Source organism: Manis pentadactyla, chromosome 3 (assembly GCF_030020395.1).
Source record: "Manis pentadactyla isolate mManPen7 chromosome 3, mManPen7.hap1, whole genome shotgun sequence".
NCBI classification, from domain to species: Eukaryota; Metazoa; Chordata; class Mammalia; order Pholidota; family Manidae; genus Manis; species Manis pentadactyla.
The window spans coordinates 92,616,661-92,627,542 of NC_080021.1; the positions used below are offsets into that span (position 1 = coordinate 92,616,661).

The window sequence follows — 10,882 nt, forward strand, 5'->3', positions numbered from 1 at the left end:
AGCAGCTGAAGGGTGCAACGGTGGCACACCCAACGCTAGACCACTAGCTGGCAATACTTAGAACAAACTGTAGATATGGGCAGCAACCTGAATCTTCACTCATTATGCTGAATGGGAAAGAAAACTAATCCCCAAAGTTACAAATGTATGATTCCATTTATAAAACCTTAAAATGACAAAAGTGTAGAAATGGAGAACAGGAAGGCTTTGGGTTGGGGGGAAGTGGTGTGATGGAGATATTCGGTATCCTGACTGAGATATTTTGCTACAGTTTTACAATAGGTTATCATTGCAAGATACTGCATGAAGGGCACACAGGTTCTGTTTGTGTTATTTCCCATAGCAGTATGTGTGTCTACAGTCATTTCAACATAGAAATAATAAGAACTTTCAAAATGCTTTAAATAAACAAAAAAATATTTTTTATCAAACTATCTCATTAGGAGCCATTCAAAAGACAAAAATATACAGTAAATATTCTTCCCTAGTCTTATTTTCTTTGACTCAAGAAATATTACATATGTCCTGTGTATTTTAAAGTCATTGGATAGCACCACTGGGATAGCCAAGCTTCAGCTTTGTGATGTGAAAATCAGGGTGTGCTTGAAATCTTCGTTCAGAAATCTTCGTTCTGATGGACTGGCATCCATCGGTTAGAAGATGACACTATTTGTGCCAGAAATGTTAACTATGAAGTTCACTTCTTTGAAAACAACAACGGTAATCCAATTGCAAATAAATTGAAGTTGCAAAGAGTGAATTATTTTGTGGTATTGTCCGGGCCCTAACCACACAGCGGCTGTCCAGTTCCCAAGTGTAAGGGCATATTTTCATCTTTTAGATTTCATCAGCACCGCAGATTTGCTGTCTTATGCAGCTTAGCCAACAGAAGTTTCTTTAAGGCTAAGATGATAATGCCAGGGAACAGAAAAGCTACTGCTGTGGGGCAGTAGCCTTTCAGATGTTGACAATATAGGAGCTTCCTACTACAGGAAAAGGCTATGTTACAAGGCGACAGATGGAGAATGTGCTCTCATGCAGTTACCAAGAAATGGCTCCTTTAGGATCTAGATGGGTTTCTAGTTCAACTGAGTTTTGTGCCATTCACAGTCTCATGCTTACCAAATGTGATTCTGTGCTTTACTTTGGAACTGGTCATCATAATGCAGCCTGCCACAGCCTTCATGGACACATACTGATAGCAGCTGAGTTTGGGAATCTGCAGAGACAAAAGAAGTGTGAGATGTTACAAACTACAGACTTATTTCTCAGCCTGTGCCCTCTCCATTATAAGTGCTTTTTTAACAGCCACATGTCCTCCCGGGTTAGTTGTTAACATTAGGTACAAGATTTGGCTGCCTTTTGCACAAGTACGATGTGCCATCAAATGCAGGAACTGGCAGGTTTCTTGGCAGCCATTTTGAACAGAAATTTTCCAGCAAAAACAGTAACTTAGCAAGCGAGCACCCAGTGGAGGATATAAAATGCATTCGTTCTAAGAAACAAATCAATCACCAATCCTAAATTGCATGAGAAGGAGCATGGAACAGCAACCAGGAATGAAAAGCTGCCATCAAAATCCATCCCTAAGAATTAAAGGAAGTGTGAGGCTAAGAGCTGATGAGCAAGATGTGAGAGGTGATAAGAGCCCAGATTTGCCCCCTTCCCTGCCCCTCGGAATACCCTATGAAAGCCTGCCTCTCTGTCACCCCGCAGAGACCCTGAGACACACAAGCAGATCAAGAACCTAAAAGAAGAAGCTGTGAGCCATCAAACACCTGGGAGTGCAAGCCGCTCCGGAAACCAGCTAGGAAAACATCAGTGGGAGGAAATGCAACAGGAGAGCCTTTCTCCAGGAACCGGCAGGCTTGGAACTGGGATTTAAAGATTCGCAGAAAGCCAGTTAGCTACCAGGAATCAATGTGATCACATCCTCTGTTAAACCCACTGGCATCAATGGAATATCATGTGCCCACTCTTAACATTATCCAAGAACTTCCTCAATAGGGCAAGAAACCATAGAATATGTAAGAATAAACCTAACAAGTGCTGTCCAAGAGTTCTACACTGACAACTGTAAGGATGGTTGCTAAGGACATGAACAAAGGCCAAGATACACTGCATTCTTGGATGTGAACACTCAGTACTCAAGATGGTGATTCCCCAACATACTTAACATGTCCAGCTAAACAAAATTCAGCACTGCGTCTGTGTAACTGAGAAGTTGTATCTAAAATTAATATAGAAATACAAAGGACCTAGAATACCCAATGAGGTTTTTTAAAAGCAGAGCAAAGTTAGAGGATTTACCCCCGCTGAGTCCAGGATTTACTCTAAAACTACAGTAAATAAGACTGCACAGCATTGATGGAAAGGTAGATGTGTGGCACTAAAGAGAAAGCCTGGAAAACAGGTTTCTCAGCTTTGTCTCTGTGGACATTTGGGGCCAGACAGCTGTCTGCTGCAGGGACTATCACTGCACTGTAGGTTGCACAGCAGCATCCCTGGCCTGTACTCTTCCATAGAAAGCAGCCAGTCTTCACCATTAAATGTGCTATAAACTTCTTGAAAAAAGAAGGGAACACATCGTTTTTAGTGGTTTTAAGTTGGTTCCTGCTGTTTTTGCCAGTGGATCGAAAGCCTGAGTTGACTGGATCGAGAACCTAAGTCACCATTACTTCATTCATTGCTTGCATATTTGCTAATGCTGTGCCCATCACCCCCTCCTGGTTTTGTTGTGTACTTATATATATATATGTAGTTTCTTATCAAGTTGCCAATAAGTAGTCTGGATCTTCCCATTGTTCTGAACTTCTCTTGCAGACCTGTGTTTGAATATATTTGATTGTCCCTAGACACTGCCACACATAAAAGCATTCTATTTGACTTGAAATAAAAGTGAAAAATAAAATAAAATAAAATAACAAAGTGGTAGCCCAAAAGAAAGTTGTTTGTTTCACTTTTCAATTCCCAGAAACTGTCCCTCACTACTTCAATCTTCACCTGGAGAACAGAGCACGTTTGCTTTTTTCCTGAAAAGTTTAGCCCTGATATTGAGTCCTTAGCGGTATTAAGAATTTAACTCACCATTTCTCTCAAGACACTAAAGCTTCCAAGTACATGGACTTCCAGTGGCCAGCTGTGGTTCTCCAAAATTTTCAGGGTGGACCAATAGGTTTTTACTCAAGACTTTCGCTGCACATAAAGTAAAAATAATTTTTAGCATAGAATTTAAGAAACCACTGCTGTTATAAATATGAAAATATTTGTTGAATTATTTGTCAGTATCTTTTGCAGCAAACATTTCACCTCCCTAAAAAAATCGGTCATCAAAATTTGACAACCTTATAATTCTGAATTTCTAACCCCATTCTCCTGAAACATGGGCAACTGGGGAGGACTGTGCCTAATGCCCTGGGTTAAGGCTGGCTGGCAGGGTCAGCAGCATTTGTTACTTGCAGCAACAGCAATCAGAGCAGTGGCAACAGAGATGGTCAATGACTTGCCTTCAGGCACAGTGCCACTGACAATTGATCCCCAGTCATCAATGAGGAAGACTGTTCATTTCTGTATTGTATACTATGCCCTCTTGAAGGTCATACTATTAAGCTGTTAGTCTGTTTTCTGTGGTCTAAACATTAAGCATTTTATGCTTCCAAATAATTCCAGCTTTCTAATTGGCTTTGACAGGAATCCTTTTTCCGTCACATCAAAAGATGCAGGAATAGATATAAAAGTCACTGTTTAGATTCATAAAACCTAAATCTGAGATTATGGCTACAACAACACTGACCTGGCTTCAGTGCTTCACTGTTTTCAATTTCCACTGGTATCAGCCTTTACAAAGATTAATGATACTTATAAAACTCTCCTCACTATTGCAAAATGTCCAAGTCCTACTCAAATAAACACTTCTCTTACAGTTTATTGGGATTAATTTTACCCTTCTTTGCTCCCTAATTACATTTATAGGTTGTTTCCCTTGTTAATTTAATGATAGGAGTCCTTTTGTTTAATATAGCAGAGCCAATGTACAGAGAATTAGTCTGTATCTAATCAATGCCCACTAGAAACATGCTGAAAGTAATATTGCTCTAAATTCTAGTGCAATACATTCCCACAGGCTTGCACTTATTTTAACTTTTCTCTTTTTTTTCTATTTTTAATAACACAGTAGCCGAGAAAATTTAATAGCAATGAAACAAATGTCATGCCACCAATCCAAGCTTGTTATAAGGAAGTGCAATGGCTCTCATCATTACATCTTTTACAGAGCTGCTGTTGAGAATGTGAGTCATTATGTCACGACATGTCCTCCTACAAGCATCCCCCAGGAAAGATTTACATAGCTCTAGGACCACAGCATCATACTTATCCTGAACAATTAATTGGCTTGTCTTTAACCTTACAGACATGATTTATTAAGGGGCCTGGTCTGCCCAGAAGCTAAGGGACTAATCTGTGATTCAACAAAGCAGTGGTTCTCCTGCCTTGGCTGTAGCACACAACCACTTTGAAATTCTTAAATATGTAACATTGCAAGGTCTGCACCTCAGGGGACCAATCAAATCAGACTTTAAAGGTGAAGAGGTCTGGCAACCTCTTTTTTAAGCTACCTAAACCATCTTAATCTCACCTACACTTAAAGAAGCATTGACACCAGCTAAGAATATCCATTATCAGGAATGCATTTTAGTAGAATATTTAGGCCCTTTATGTGTCTCCACTTTTGTTTTATCATCAGTTTGAACATGTTATCTGGTTGTAGTTTATACATTCTTACAAGCTGTCTTATATAATTTTCATAATCAAATAAATAATACAACATGATTGACCTGAACAGAAGATTATGTTGAAGTAGAAATTCGGCTTTGAATCTTGAGCATACAGAATATTCTTGAAGAATACAGGATACAAAATTCTCTATGCTACCTCATCTGCCAACAATTAATTGAGAGGATAAATAATTTTACAGTTCTTTGAATTTTATGTGTCTTTTTTTAGGTGGGGTGATATTTATTAAAATCTAAAACATGAATAATAGATACCATAGGGTGCTTCCTAATAAAGACTGTACTTATAAAATGTAACAAAATGGGACTGATAAAGACAAAAATATCCTGCACTTAATAACTAATTCAAATAAAGCAGTAGAGCTCAGAACAAATAATGCCAATTATTTATCCTTCCCCTGTAATATTTTTGATACTGCATAAAGCCACAAATACACCCCAAATAGTAACAATAAGTCAAGCATGCTACAGCAGGCAGAACATAAAATTCATAGGGGCAGAATTTTGGTCAACTTTTATTGAAATATCCCCCAAATCTAGAAGAGTGCTTAGCAAAAGAGGTGCACAATAAACATTTGTTAAATGTATGAATGCATAAGATCCCTATATGAACATATAGTAACACAATAAATGGTTCTTACTTTATACCCACACAATGCATCTATTTATATGCATATACATATGTATGCTTAGATATAAATATAAGCATATAAATATTTATCCTCATATACACATATAAATATTAAAATCTAAAATATGTAAAATAAAAAATAAAATATGTAAAATCTACTCATATAAATATTTATGCTTAGGCCTAAGTTTTATGTAAAATATATATACTTACATGTATATATATATCCAGACACACAAAATGAAAAGTCACATTTATCCAAATCAGGAAGAAATGTAATACATTTAAAAGTAACTAATTATGCAACATAGATAAAAAGGGTTTCCATCTTTTCGTAGATCTCAAAGTTACTATTCTGTTTTCAAATAATGGGAAAAATATTCTATATGACAGTATAAATTATGCTGCATAACATAATTTTACCATAAAAAGTATACTAGTAGAGGTAAAATAACTGAAGAATTATATCCACCCATTTATGGTGTTTTAAAAAAATATTTGCATGACATGGGGCAGAGAAATATTGAGATGTTATTTCAGGCTAAAAGCCCACTTTATATTCAACTGCAACCTCCTAGAGGGGCCTTGCGACAGTAAAGCAGAAAACATTTGGAACTGATCACATTTCACTCCTTAATAGACCTGGAATGCCAAGCATTTCTTCCTTGCACTTGGGAAGATTCCAAAAAGATGATTCAGCCCAGCTCACTTCAAATGAAATTCTGCTCTTGCTGAACTGAACTCCTCAGCCCATTAAAGAGCAGGCTTTCAAAACAGAAAAAGGAAAGAAATGAAAAAACAAAAATGAGACAGTGTGAATTCTTATATTTTTGTACTTTTTAAATAATGGCTCCTTTATGGAAACATCCAACGTTTAACTTGGGTGCTACCCTTGTGGATTTGATGGAGGTGCCCAGAACATGAAATATCAAAACAGGAAAACCTAATTGGGTTTGTTATCAACCCAAACACATCAACCTCACCACATTTTGTCTGTCACCTGAGAGCTTCCTGCATGTCCTTAGAATTAATTCCAAGGCCTGTGATAAATCATGAAGGTGCATTGCTGGGATGAAGTGCTAACTCTGCTTTTTGTCCTAAATGGAGAAGTGGGACAATCTCCTTTTCTTCTTGGTCAAATTTACTGGGTCAGCACTCAGAGCCAAATGACACTTCAGACTTTCACAGCCCACAAGAGAATACTAGGGTCCAGACACTGGGGTCTCTGGCCAATAATTGACAAGACAGATTCTGGGCAAACACCTATTTCTTCCATCAACACTGAGGTCTCTTACTTTCCTTTGCCCTGAGGCCCTAGTTGGGGGTGACACAAAATGTCTGCTATGTGGAATGCAAGTCTGAGTTTATCTCCCCAGTCTAGGTAAACCAAAGCAATTTGTCATGCAGTCCATTCAGTAAAAAACTGATATGGCCAGACACGGGAAGAAATCAAACTATAATTAGGATTTATATTTCCACAAAAAATTTATCTCCAAAACAAATTTGGGGTAATATGTTAAATTAATTCATGAAGGTAAGCATTTTAGAGATGACAGGAACCTTGGGAAAAGGATTGAATCCCTTTCCCAATACCTTACATGTTTACCTTTTTGACCTGTGGAATAGAAGTTATAGGAAATGACTTGTACAAGGTCCTAATTTAGTTTCTGATGGAGCATTAAGTGAGTAGTTTACTTCCTCTTTCCACTGGAATATGCTGCAGTGTGGAAAACCTCACTAATTCCATTGTAATAGAACTGACTCTAATTAAAACTTTGTACCATTTTTTCTTTTATACTCTTTAAAACTTTGTTAGACTTGCAAGAAATTGTAAACTCATCCAGGAGATGGAGTGTATTTTTCAAATCTTTACAGATGTGGCATAAACATAGCAAGAAAGAAACAAGGGTGTGTAGGTGCCAAGGTACATTTTATGTAGCCCTAATATGCACATGTAACTCACTCAAAGAAGGTTTTTAAATAATCTTTCCAGGACATAGTGTTTTTCTAATGATCAAAATTAAAAATGTCAACTGTTGAAAATAGAATTTGAAAGGTCCAGGTTTGCCATGCATTTAAATTATGATTGGGAAACACACTAAAGTTTTTAAACAATTACTAATCCTTGTTCGTTCAGCAATGTCTCATAAACAGATGAAAGGTGGTCAGTAATGCACACTAAAACATCTCTCATACAAACAGCTTGATCAGAACAAGCTATATCAGTAAGCAATCTAGTGTGGGCTGAAACATGCTGTGAAAATGGCTCTTTGCTTATTGCTTTTGCATATCACTTCTTAAAACACAAGAACTGAACAGTGCTTCTCAACTGCATTAAGGCACTTGTAGCCTGAAGCAGTGATGAAAATGATATTCTTTGTTCCAGCTAGGGAGAGATTGCTCTACTAGTGAACCACTGTGACACTCCAAACCAAAACAGAACAATACAAAGTGTGAACATGCCAGAGACATAGATCTGTACCCCTAATAGATAAATGAAGTGTGAAACAGTGTGTGCTCACTAGTGACTTTACCTGTAGCTGTTATAGGTGAGTGATGCAAGTGCCAAAATAAGATGAAAGAACCAGAAAAAAAAAATGAGGGCTTAGTGGAAGATGGAGAACTGGAGGTGGTGGGTTGTCCTGGTGTAAAAACAAAAGTTTAGTGATTGAATGTAAATTCTGAACCTCAGAGCAGCCCTGGGTCTTGGAACCTCCCAAACCCTACCTGATGTGAGAGCTGTCCTTAGGCCAGCATTTCACCTTCAGTAACCACCTGCTTATTTACCCTGTTACGCAGCCCTGATGTCAAACCTGCTCCCCACACTATAGCTCTGCTCTAAACTCCAGGAAGCCATAACACTTAATTTAGTGCTAAGTACTTCCTTCCTCAAAGGCTAAATTTTCTTCCCCACTTACCTTGGTACCACACAGAGCCTGCTACGAATAAATTGCTCCCCTATAAACACAAACTTTGCCAGACCACCTCTTTGTGTTTTCTGTTATTGGATAGACCTTCTGGTAACTATACCTGCCTGAATAATTCTTTGGGTTAACACTGTAGCTGTCCACCATTTCTTGGATCTGCTGTCCTACTCAGGTAACTTTTTCTCAAATTATAGTGTTCACCAGAATGACTAGGGAGGCTTTTAAAAATGCAGACTTCCAGGAACTGCCACCACATATTCTATCAGTAGCTCAAACATGTGAGCCAGAAATCTGCCACTTTGACAAACATTCCAGGTGTTTCAAATGGGTGTCCCACCATTATTATATTCAACAGTAAGGAATTTTGTGCTCTCTACCCTGAGGTCATTTGCCTATTTTGAAAGTATATTGTGGCATCAGATGTGAGCACAGAAATCTTCAGAAATGGAACACATTACCTGGAGAGTCTGGATCTCCATAAGGAAAGACTTCCATTCCAGAGCAAGTATATACAGTAATGATTCCTTGAGTTCAAAAGAACATACAGGCATTTACATGGGCAGTCATTACTGGGGAATAGCAGACATACTGGGAACCATTGCATAGTCCAAGTTCCCTTCATCCCTGAGGACCTGAAGCATGATCATGGACCCTTCTTTGCACGGGGATTTGGGGGTCAGAACCATCTCCTGGGTCCAGTGAATCTATATAACTTTGCTATGATCATTTCCCCATCCCCAGGTATATACTAGAATCAACGTACTTGACATCTTTACATCATTAAAACTCCCAATCCCTGAACATGGTATACCTTTCATTTTATATAGTTTTTTAATCTCTTCAAAGTGTTATAGTTTCCAGTGTAGAGGTCTTGTATAACTTTTGTTAAGTTTACTTCAAGTACTTTATAATTTTGAAGCTATTCTAAATAGCATTAAAAAAAATCACTTTATACCTACATTTTTTCCAAGTCTTTGCTGCTATGATGTAGAAATACAATTACTTTTGTTTCTTGACAAGGCAACCTACCACAGTACTGTTTTCACTGATTAGTTCTGATAGTTGTTTTGTAGGTTAATATAAAACAAATCTAAAGTGCACGCAATACAGTGTGTTGATGGTCTTCCTTTATTAAACTCCCATAAAAGTGAACCAGAAAAATGTCAGGCATATTGTGATATCACCAAAATGGAAAAATGGGTAAAGGATAAACAAATAATAACCTAAGGGAAGGAAATAACAAGTAAACACATTCTATTGTTTTATCCAAAAAATTACAAAGCTAAAGATGATTTTCACTCCAAACCAATATGATTTAAAAAGTGTAAACTCTCATGTTAGTAAAAATGCAAGAAAATGGCCATCTGTACTGATGGCAAAGCTGAAAATTAATGCAACATTTCGGGATGGCAGTTGTCAATATACAGTGAAGCAATAAATATTCAAAACTTTGACTCAGAGACACCATTAGGAATATATTCAAAGACAATTATAAGAAATAAGTATAATGGTTTATCACCACATTTTATAATATAAGTGAAAAATAAGCAATAACCTGGTTGTTTAACAGTAGAAAACTGGTCATTAAAGTTATGGTAAAGTCAGAAAAGTGAGGATTTAGAAGATTATGTAATATGTATTAGCAAGGACAAATATCCAGGTAATGATATAATGTAGTGGCAAATCCTCATTTCAGAGTTTGAATATAGCCGTTCATTTTATCAATACTTCCTCTGGATGGTGAAACTGTAGGATATTTTCCTCTTCCTCACACTTTTTAGCATTTCTGAATAGACATATTATTTTAATTATTGATGAGCTCATGCATGCATATTTATGTTGAGAAATGTGTTACTATAGTAAGAATTCTGGAGGCTTATAGATTCTCTTTCAAGCGTAACAATTCTTTTAATAGAAAATCATGATGAAAGTTCCATAACATTTATCTTGCATTAAGTACTTCTTCGGCAAGATGTTTAAGAAGACCAACATTTCTAGCTTTTGTCTAATGGAAAAGTCAGTAGTGCCCCCCGATAATGCAGTGAATTCTATAAAAATGGAAGCCTGAAGGACTGGTTATTCTCTGGCCATATCATTAATTAGACCAACAAAGTTTCTCTGGAGACTTGTAGAATCAGATGCAGAGAGAAACCTAGCACTCATACAAATGTCCTTCTACTGAAAAACTGGATATGAATTCATTTCATAAGGTCATTATTTAATCTAGTTCTACAAAATGCCTTTTAGTGTCCACAGAATTAATTGCCTGGCATTCAGTATCTGTTAAAAACAAAATCTTTGCCCCTGGTGTGTTTACAGTTTGTACTGGCTTCTTTGTACTGAATTTCATGGCATATCACTAGTAACATAGAATGAGAGATTGGTAACAATAAACATGTACCTTTGGACTATATTATTCTTCTGGTATGGATACTTATACACATGCATATATATGTATATATGTGTGTGTGGTTCATAGACAAGCTGCTTATTCTAAACATTTCAAATTTTCAAGAAAATGGTGTACCTTC

General features: G+C 37.1%; 1 pseudogene; it reads left to right on the top strand.

The window, feature by feature from the left end:
- LOC118913906 (eukaryotic translation initiation factor 2A-like) overlaps positions 1-1,483 on the top strand; it is a 34,074-nt pseudogene extending 32,591 nt beyond the window's left edge.
- The last annotated feature ends 9,399 nt before the right edge of the window (positions 1,484-10,882 follow it).